This window comes from Physeter macrocephalus, chromosome 17, assembly GCF_002837175.3.
Source record: "Physeter macrocephalus isolate SW-GA chromosome 17, ASM283717v5, whole genome shotgun sequence".
Classification (NCBI taxonomy): domain Eukaryota; kingdom Metazoa; phylum Chordata; class Mammalia; order Artiodactyla; family Physeteridae; genus Physeter; species Physeter macrocephalus.
The window spans coordinates 8456988-8467011 of NC_041230.1; the positions used below are offsets into that span (position 1 = coordinate 8456988).

At 41.0% G+C, this 10024-nt stretch overlaps 2 pseudogenes; one reads left to right on the forward strand and one right to left on the reverse strand.

Annotated features, from left to right (window-relative positions):
- Positions 1–1726: 1726 nt before the first annotated feature.
- On the reverse strand, positions 1727–8494 carry LOC114484087 (60S acidic ribosomal protein P1-like; annotated as a pseudogene).
- Positions 5813–6562, forward strand: LOC102973983 (eukaryotic translation initiation factor 1-like; annotated as a pseudogene).
- Positions 8495–10024: the final 1530 nt, after the last annotated feature.

Here is a 10024-nt window from a genome sequence, read left to right on the forward strand (position 1 = left end):
GGATAGCAACTACACTTTTAATGCTAATCTTCAAACACTAGCCCAGGGCCTGCCATATTGTTAGCAATTACTAAATACCTGATAATCATTCAGAAATATAACTTCTAGGAAATTGTCATTGGGAAAGAGTTATAAAATGCACAGTGATACATGCACAAGGATGTATATCAATGAATGATGTACAATAAGCACAAGTTAGAAATGTAAATACCTAATAAAAGATTAAATAATTATCACCAATAGGTGATATATTACGCCATCAGTAGTGATGGCATATTCCACAGATCTGTTAATTCATCATATTCCTGATGAAGTACTGAGATGGAAGGCATTAAAAAATGCATGACATTGAGAGGTGATATTCAATCATAATTTTTTTTAATGGGCTTTGTCAAACTTCTCAGATGTGAATCTCAGCTATCACAATAACTAACCATGTGCTCTTGGACAATTTAGTTTTGGGGGCCAATTTCATCATCTTACTTTAAAATGGAGATAATAATTTAGGGCTAAGTAAAATACAATGAACAGGTTTTAAACACACACAATTGAAGACCCAGAGGGAGAAAAGGGGCAGAAGAATATTTGAAAAAATATTAGCTGAAAAATGTCCCGAACTAAATCCATCAGGCCATAGTTCAAAGAAGCTGTCAAAAGGCCAAGAAGAATAAATACAAAGCAAACTCTGTTGAAAAACCAAAGAAAAAGGAAATTATAAAAAGTAGTAAATGGGGCTTCCCTGGTGGTGCAGTGGCTAAGAATCCACCTGCCAATGCAGGGGACACGGGTTCAAGCCCTGATCCGGGAAGATCCCATATGCCGTGAAGCAAGTAAGCCCCTGCGCCACAACTACTGAGCCTGTGCTTTAGAGCCCGTGAGCCACACCTACTGAAGCCTGCGCGCCTAGAGCCCGTCTGAAAGCTTCAAGAAAGATTTTTAAAGTTTACTTTCATAGGAATAAGAAATCAGTTGGGACAGAAATCTGTTTGCAGCTGAACTTGGTCCTCTCCCTCTCAGACTGCAGTCAAGGTGTCAGCTGGGGCAGCAGTCATCTCAAGGCTCAAATTGGGAAGGATCTGCTTCAAAACTCACTCATATAGTTGCTGATAGAATTCGGAGTGTGAGCCTTGGTTCCTCACTGGCTGTTGGCCAGAGATCATCCTTAGATCACAGCATGGAAACTTGCTTCATCAGAGAAAGCAAGAAGAACCAGAGTGTTGTGAGCAAGACAAAGTTACAGACTTTTATAACCTAATCCCAACGGTGAGATCCCATCACTTTTGCCATATTTTATTCATTAGAAGCAAGTCACTAAATCTAACCCACACTAAAGCAAAGGAGATTACAGAAGGATGTGAATACCAGGAAGCAGGGATCACTGGAAGCCATTTTAGAAGCATCCTATCTATTGTATCTTATTACTTGCTACTCCATCTCCCATCCCCACCCCCAGACAATTTTCTCATTTCTGAGCCAGAGAATACTGTTATAGATTAATCCAGAGTCACACATTATATCACCTGAAATCAGTACATGCTCTTCAGATACAAAATGGACCCCACTATAGGTTTTCACCTCTCAGGAATTCCCAGCATAGATCTGTAAGCAGGCTCTAATCATTTCCTTGCCCACCCCTAAAGGCCTCACAAAGCCTGGGATTTCACCACATTCTTTTTTTGTTTTGTTTTGTTTTAGACAGTTCAGCTTCTTATTGAACAGGTAACAAAAGAGGTTTAGTCAAAGAGATCAAAGCCCATGTCAACATCAGACTCCTCAAATTCTTCTTTCTTTGCTTCCACTTTCTTCTCCTCAGCTGGGGCAGAAGTGGTGGAGGGGGGAGGACCTCCTGCTGGTGCAGGATCAACTGCTGGGGCAGGTCCCTGAGCCCTTATATTGCAGATGAGGCTCCCAATGCCAGAGCCTTTGCAAACAAGCCTGGCCAGAAAGGTTCAACATTTACACTGGCTGCTATAATTAGGGCATTGATCTTATCCTCCATGACCGTAACCTCATCGTTGTGCGGCATGAAGGCCCAGTAGATGCAGGTGAGCTCTGAGATGGAGGCCATGGTGTGGGCGAATGCTAAGCGGGGAATGCTGGGTGCAGTGCTAGCCTCAGGATGAAGTGAGGGCCTAAGCCTAAAGCGGCCTGCAGCTTCCTCAGAAGGACTGAGCACCTTAGCAGCAGCTGAGGCCAATCAACACTAAATCCTATTTTATCTACAGACATGGGTCTATGGAAAAGTTCAGAACTTTCCCATGTGCAAATGAAATCATCCTTTATCATCAAATTACAGAACTGACAAGAGATGGTCAAGTATCTCTCTGAAGGGACTTTATTTTTGCTTCACCTCTGGTCTAGACAGAAGACTGAGTACCTAAGAGATGCTGATTTCTCCAGTACACATTTGAACAGTGGTTTGAGGAGACTGGGGCACAGAGGAGGGACCTGGAGTGCATTCCTCCAAAAATAGGAGGAACTGGGGAAGTTTCAGAATAAAAAATTAAAGTCTTCACATAACCTAAAAAATGACAGAATTTAACACTGAAAACCAACTTACATGACCCATGGGTTTAGAATTGCTAGAATTAGACAGTCTTCCTTGGAACTCATCTACTCAAGAATCCTAGAATCCAGGGAAGTCTTATCTGGGAGGAGGGAAAAAATGAGGCAATGAGATCAGAATTGCCATGGAGTTCACAAAATGTCAAGTTTTTTCTCCTCCATTTTTTTCTTCCAAACCACCCTCCCCCCATATATACACTGGGAAGATAAGGTGGAGTCTAGGGACCTCTATGCTTTCTGCAAACCCCAGGGAACCCTGATGTAAACAGATGGACTCCTAGCAGATGTTCTCCTGCATTAAAACAGAAGTGTGGGCACTTTAACAGGATTTCCACCAGTACTGCATTCTGGGATGCTGAGCTACACTTGTGACTAGACTGTTCAAACTTGATCTTCCAGGCCAGATGAGGGGCCATATCATCCATATAGAACCTCCTTTAAGGTTTCTGGAACCTGATTGACCTTCCACATCCTAAGTGAGAAAACTGCACAGACCATGCATTCTTCTAAGCCTACATTACAACTCTCAGATTCTCACGGCTCATCACTCTCATTTAGTATCCAGACTGGGAAGGAAGAAATCATGCCCACTGTATCCAGCCAAAAATGAATAAATTTTTGTCTTTTTTTCTCTTTTAGTCCTAATCATCAGACCCTGCTATGAGATTAAGAACCATCAGTTAGCAGGCTTTGTTGAAGGGCCAGGTGTCCATGAGCCACACACATTAATCTACACTAGGGAGACATCAAGAGTCTATTATTAAATGGCCCCATCCTTCTTCCCCTTAATTATTTAAATTGAAGTATAATACACATAAAGTATGTTAAAAGACACTGATCTTAAGTATACAGCTTGATTATTTTATGTGTACAGGAGGGTGACTACCACCCAGATTGAGATACAGAGTTTTTCTAACATACAAGTTTCAGTCATGCCCCTTCCCGGTCTATACTCCCTGGGTGACCAATATTCTGACTTCTATCATAATTGATTAGTTTTACCTACTTTTGAACTTCACATAAATGAAATCATACAGTACATACTCTTTGTGACTGACTTCTTTCACTCAGCATAATACCTTTAAGACTCATCTATATAAATGTACCCGTACTTTCTTTTCTCATATTGTCATATTGTTAAGTAGTACAATTTTCTTATGCATCCTGCTAGGGCATTTTGGTTGGTAACATTTTTGGGTTAAAATAAACAAAGCTGCTATTAACATCCTTACCCATATAATTTTGTGGATAAATGTAATCATTTCTCTTGAATATACACTTAGAAGTGGCATTGGGACTTCCCTGGTGGCCCAGTGGTTAAGAATCCGCCTGCCAATGCAGGGGACACGGGTTCAATCCCTGGTCTGGGAAGATCCCACCTGCTGCGGAGCAACTAAGCCCATGCGCCACAACTACTGAGCCTGCGTGCCACAACTACTGAAGCCCGCGTGCCTAGAGTCTATGCTCTGCAACAAGAGAAGTCACCACAATGAGAAGCCCACGCAACACAACGAAGAATAGCCCCCGCTCGCCACAACTAGAGAAAGCCAGCGCACAGCAATGAAGACCCAATGCAGCCAAAAATAAATAAATAGATAAATAATATAAAAAAAGGAGTGGCATTAAGGGTCATAGGATAGTATATCTTTCTCTTGATTTCATAGAAAAGTTAAAGATACTCTTATAAGAGCTAGTGTATTTATGCTGAATGACTTTTCTTTACCCCTTCGTGTTCCAAATACATATCTGAACAAATCTATGTTTTTTAAGTATAACTATGTTGAATTACTGGGTACAAAAGTATGGCTAGAAGTTCCTGAGTAATGAATGTCTTAAGTCTCATTGCTGGTTTTCTTCATATCTTCCTGACCTTCTAGCCATAATGTTCTTCAAAAGCTGCTGAAACATCTTATACTAATAATTTCACTTCGCATCTAACATCAGTGTAATAAAAAATGTAAAAGACATGTAGCTTGCTGCATGAATCCATTCATTTCCAGAGATTCCATGAATTCAAAATAATTTTCAGCTTGCTAGAATGTCTTCCATTTATATCTTCAGAGGTATATCATCTTAATTTAGTCTAGAGGCCTTTATCACCCCCTTTAGATTTATTCCCGTAAGGATTACATTTTACATTTTTCTTGCTCAGTTATAAAGATCTGAAGGATAGCAACTACACTTTTAATGCTAATCTTCAAACACTAGCCCAGGGCCTGCCATATTGTTAGCAATTACTAAATACCTGATAATCATTCAGAAATATAACTTCTAGGAAATTGTCATTGGGAAAGAGTTATAAAATGCACAGTGATACATGCACAAGGATGTATATCAATGAATGATGTACAATAAGCACAAGTTAGAAATGTAAATACCTAATAAAAGATTAAATAATTATCACCAATAGGTGATATATTACGCCATCAGTAGTGATGGCATATTCCACAGATCTGTTAATTCATCATATTCCTGATGAAGTACTGAGATGGAAGGCATTAAAAAATGCATGACATTGAGAGGTGATATTCAATCATAATTTTTTTTAATGGGCTTTGTCAAACTTCTCAGATGTGAATCTCAGCTATCACAATAACTAACCATGTGCTCTTGGACAATTTAGTTTTGGGGGCCAATTTCATCATCTTACTTTAAAATGGAGATAATAATTTAGGGCTAAGTAAAATACAATGAACAGGTTTTAAACACACACAATTGAAGACCCAGAGGGAGAAAAGGGGCAGAAGAATATTTGAAAAAATATTAGCTGAAAAATGTCCCGAACTAAATCCATCAGGCCATAGTTCAAAGAAGCTGTCAAAAGGCCAAGAAGAATAAATACAAAGCAAACTCTGTTGAAAAACCAAAGAAAAAGGAAATTATAAAAAGTAGTAAATGGGGCTTCCCTGGTGGTGCAGTGGCTAAGAATCCACCTGCCAATGCAGGGGACACGGGTTCAAGCCCTGATCCGGGAAGATCCCATATGCCGTGAAGCAAGTAAGCCCCTGCGCCACAACTACTGAGCCTGTGCTTTAGAGCCCGTGAGCCACAACTACTGAAGCCTGCGCGCCTAGAGCCCGTTTTCCACAACAAGAGAAGCCACCGCAATGAGAAGCCCGTGCACCGCAACAAACAGTAGCCCCCGCTCGCCACAACTAAAGAAAGCCCGCGCGCAGCAACGAAGACCCAATGCAGCCAAGAATAAAATAAGTTAAAAAAAAGAAAAAGTAGTAAGGAATAACTAAGCCGCTGCCATGGACTCAGCAGTCTCCCCCTCGAGCCCCCTCGCTTCCAGATGCTCGGTGCTCCGCACCCGCTTTTCTCCAGCCGCAGCCTTCCGCAGGCCGTTTCCACAGAGGAAAAGGAATTGTATCGTATGTCTGCTATCCAGAACCTCCACTCTTTCGACCCCTTTGCTGATGCAAGTAAGAGAGATGATCTGCTTCCTGCCGGCACTGAGGATTATATTGATAAAAGAATTCAACGGAGAAACCGCAGGAAGACCCTTACTACAGTCCAAGGGATCGCTGATTACGATAAAAAGAAACTAGTGAAGGCATTTAAGAAGAAATTTGCCTGAAATGGTACTGTAATTGAGCATCCAGAATATAGAGAAGTAATTCAGCTACAGGGTGAACAGTGCAAGAACATATGCCAGTTCCTCGTAGAGATTGGACTGGCTAAGGACGACCAGTTCATGGGTTTTAAGTGCGTTTGGCTCACTGAAGCTTAAGTGAGGATTTCCTTGCAATGTGTAGAATTTCCCTTCTGGCCCTTGTCACAAGTTTAAAAACCTCACAGCTTGTATAATGTAACCATCTGGGGTCTGCTTTTAACTTGGACTACTGTTAACTCCTTCATGCAATAAACTGAAAAGAGCCAAAAAAAAAAAAAAAAAAAGTAGTGAGAAGTAACAGTAAGACTGAGAACTGACTTCTCCAAAACAACAAAACTAAAGCCGTAACAATTAAGTAATCTGGGACTTCCCTGGCAGTCCAGTGGTTAAGACTGCGCTTCCACTGCAGGCGGCACAGGTTCGATCCCTGGTAGGGGAAATAAGATTCCACATGCCACGGCGTGTGGACCAAAAAAAAAAACCACAAAGAACAAAAAAACCATTAAGTGATGTCTTCAATATGCTGAGATAAATATCAAACCAGAATTCTACACTACATAAAAACAGCCTTCAAAGAAGTGGACTGGGCACTTATTCTTGAAATAGGTTTGTCTTATCTCACTTATAATTCCACAAAACTGAATGTATTGTTCATCATATTATCCCACTCAACAATGATTTTGACGATGGAACTTACTGTACAGCAAAAGAAGTGAATCAATGAGCTAAAATCCATGGATTCACTAGGTTTAGGTATACATCTCCTGAATGAACTGATATTATACAATGGTGGAAAGAACTACTAAAGAGTCAATTATGTTGTCAGCTAAGAGGAATACCATGTGATGTTGGGGCACTATCCTGTAAAATGTATTTACTTGAACCAGAGATGAGTACATGGTACTATTTCTCCAGTAAACTTTTATACATGGATAGGTTCAGGAAGCAAGGGTAGAAGGAAGTCAGACTAGATATTCTGTGGCTCACCACAAATTTTGGTTCCCATCAATACTGGGTTATGCTAATTTAGAGCTCTTAGTGGTATTCTGATAAAACTGAAATTCTCACTTTCCATTCCTAGCCAAAAAGAATCACAATATACAAGATAAAGACCTTTTGTACTTTTTGATATAAGCAGATGCTACCATTCATGGAAGATGTGCCAGATAGCTAAAACTGTCACCATTCTGTGCCAGCAATAATGAGGCAGCTCCATGACACAGTCTATGGAAATCTGCTAAGGCTGTGAGTTTTGAGCAGAATCCTGACTGCCAATCTGTCCCAGGAATAACCTGCCTATGTCTTCCTCCCAGCTGGTGGACAACTTCAAACGCTGTGTGTACATGGAGCCTGTCTACTACCCTGACCTTGCAGTAACTAGGAACTTGATTTAAGTGTGAAATAGAGACTCATAAAATAAAACCCCAAATATCCAGGATACAATAATTACACACACAAACACACACACACACACACATGCATATCAAGAACTAGGGAAAATCTCAAAGTGGATGACAAAACATAATCAACAGGTATCAACAGGAAGTTAACATAGATATTGGAATTATCTGACATGGATTTTAAACTATGAAAACTCATCCAAGATGAATAGTCTGATAACTATTAATTAAATCCATAATTTACCATCTTCAGAAGAAGAAATCTCCAGGCCTCTGTTAGCATTCTTCAGAGAAACAGTACCAATATATCAAAGGAGATTTGTTTTAAGGAATTGGCTTATATGATTATGGAGGCTGAGAAATCCCATGATCTGCCATCTGCAAAATGGAGACCCAGAAAAGCCAGTGGTGTAATTCAGTCAATAGTCCAAAGGCCTGAGAATGAGAGGAGCCAATGATGTAAATAAATCCCAGTCTGAGGGCAGAAGATGAGGTGAGATGTCTCAGCTCAGAAAATAGGGGAGGGGAGAATTCTTGTGTCCTCCGCATTTCTGTTCTATTCAGGCCCTCAACGGATTGCATAATGCCCACCCACATAGAAGAGGGCAAACTCGCTTTACCAAACTCACTGATTCAGATGCTAATCTCATTCGGAAACATCCTCACAGACACACCTAGAAATAATGTTTAGCTAGGTATCTGGGCATCCTCTGATCCAGTCAAGCTGACACATAAATTTAACTATTACAAATGCACACTGTCAAATTGGCACTCATACTGCTCTCCTTAAACCATACTTAATCTCCAAATAAAAACAGTAACAAGGTCAAAATTTCACCTAACATGATACAGCTATTCTGGGTACAACCGAAAACTCAGTAAATTTTTCCCAGAAGAGGATGCAAAGTCCTTGGGTGATCTTTACACTTCTTCTAGGTACCCTGTAATTTAAATATAATGATGTAAAATTAACAATATTAAATACTATGATATAAAGTCAATACTTGAATACTATGATGTAAAGTTACAAGGTATGGGATCAAGAAAGAAAAGAATATAAGCATAAACACACAGGTTCATAACAAAACAAGGAGGAATACTCATGATAACTACAGTCCTCATTTCTGTAACTAGTCACATGATCATGCTTCTTTACCTGGTGGAGTGACACAAATTTTCATTCCTTAAGGGTCTGGATCATTGGTAGTCCTGCCAGGATTGGGTTGTTGTTTTCCACTGACCTTAGTCACAGGGCCATGGTGATAAGAGATGCCCTAAGTGATCTCTTGTATTCCAGATGTACTCTTCCTTACCTCCATCGTGGGATAGTAGTCCAATTTCCCCTCAGTAGTCAGGATCGATCATCCTAGCCAACACTGTAACTCTCCTTTGCCTGTTGATCCAGAAGTATGAGACCAAGGTGGCCAGGTGGCAGTCTGAACTTCCAATTCACTGGAATCATTATTGTGCCACCTGGTGGAAGCAGTCTTCCTTCTGGAACTAAAACCTCTAACCCAGAAGGGCATAAAGTCATGGGAATGGGAAGCAAAAATTTTGATAGTGGGTCACTAGGGGTAATAGTTTTACCACTCCCATTTCCACCTGTAAAGGAAAACCTACAGTTCTTCCCTGTGTTTCTTCCCTGTGCGTCTTCTTTACTATTCACACAGAACACTTCACTTCTGACACTTCTGGTCACCAAATGTCAGGGCTGGGGCCGCGGTGCATGGCGGTGGGGGGGGGGGTTCAGCCGGGTGTCCTACAATTTAGTGTCAGACACACAGGTTAAGGGCTCAGTCCCACAAGGCTGCTCACCACTTCAGATGCCAATTGCAAGTAGTAGGTCCCCATGTTACAACTTCTGATTTGGCTACAAATTCAAGGTTCCCACGACCCCCTCCTCAGGTTCAAGTAATTTGCTAGAGCAGCTCATGGAACTCAAGAAAACACTTACATTTACCAGTTTACTGAGGGATGTGATAAAAGGATACAGATGAACGGCCAGATGAAGAGAAACACAGGGTAAGGTATGGGAGGTCCCAAGCACAGGAGCTTCTGTCCTTGTGAAATTTGGGTGTCACCCTCCCAGTGTGGATGTGGTCACCAACCTGGAAGTTCTTTGAACCCTGTATTTTGGGGATTTTTATGGAGGTTTCATCATGGAGGCATGATGGATCATTAACCCCATTTCCAGCTCTTCTCCCTTCTCAAGAGAAAGGTGAGCAGGGTTGAAAATTCCAACGTTCTAATCATGCCTTAGTCTTTCTGGAGACCAGCCCTCATCCAAGAACAATCAAGGAGCCCACCCAGAGTTGCCTCATTAGAACAGAAGATACGCCTATCACCTAGGAAATTACAAGGGTTTCAACAGCCCTTTGTCAGGATCCAGGTCAAAGACCAAATATTAGAGTAAGAGATGCTCCTAGTGTTCTTATCACTTAGG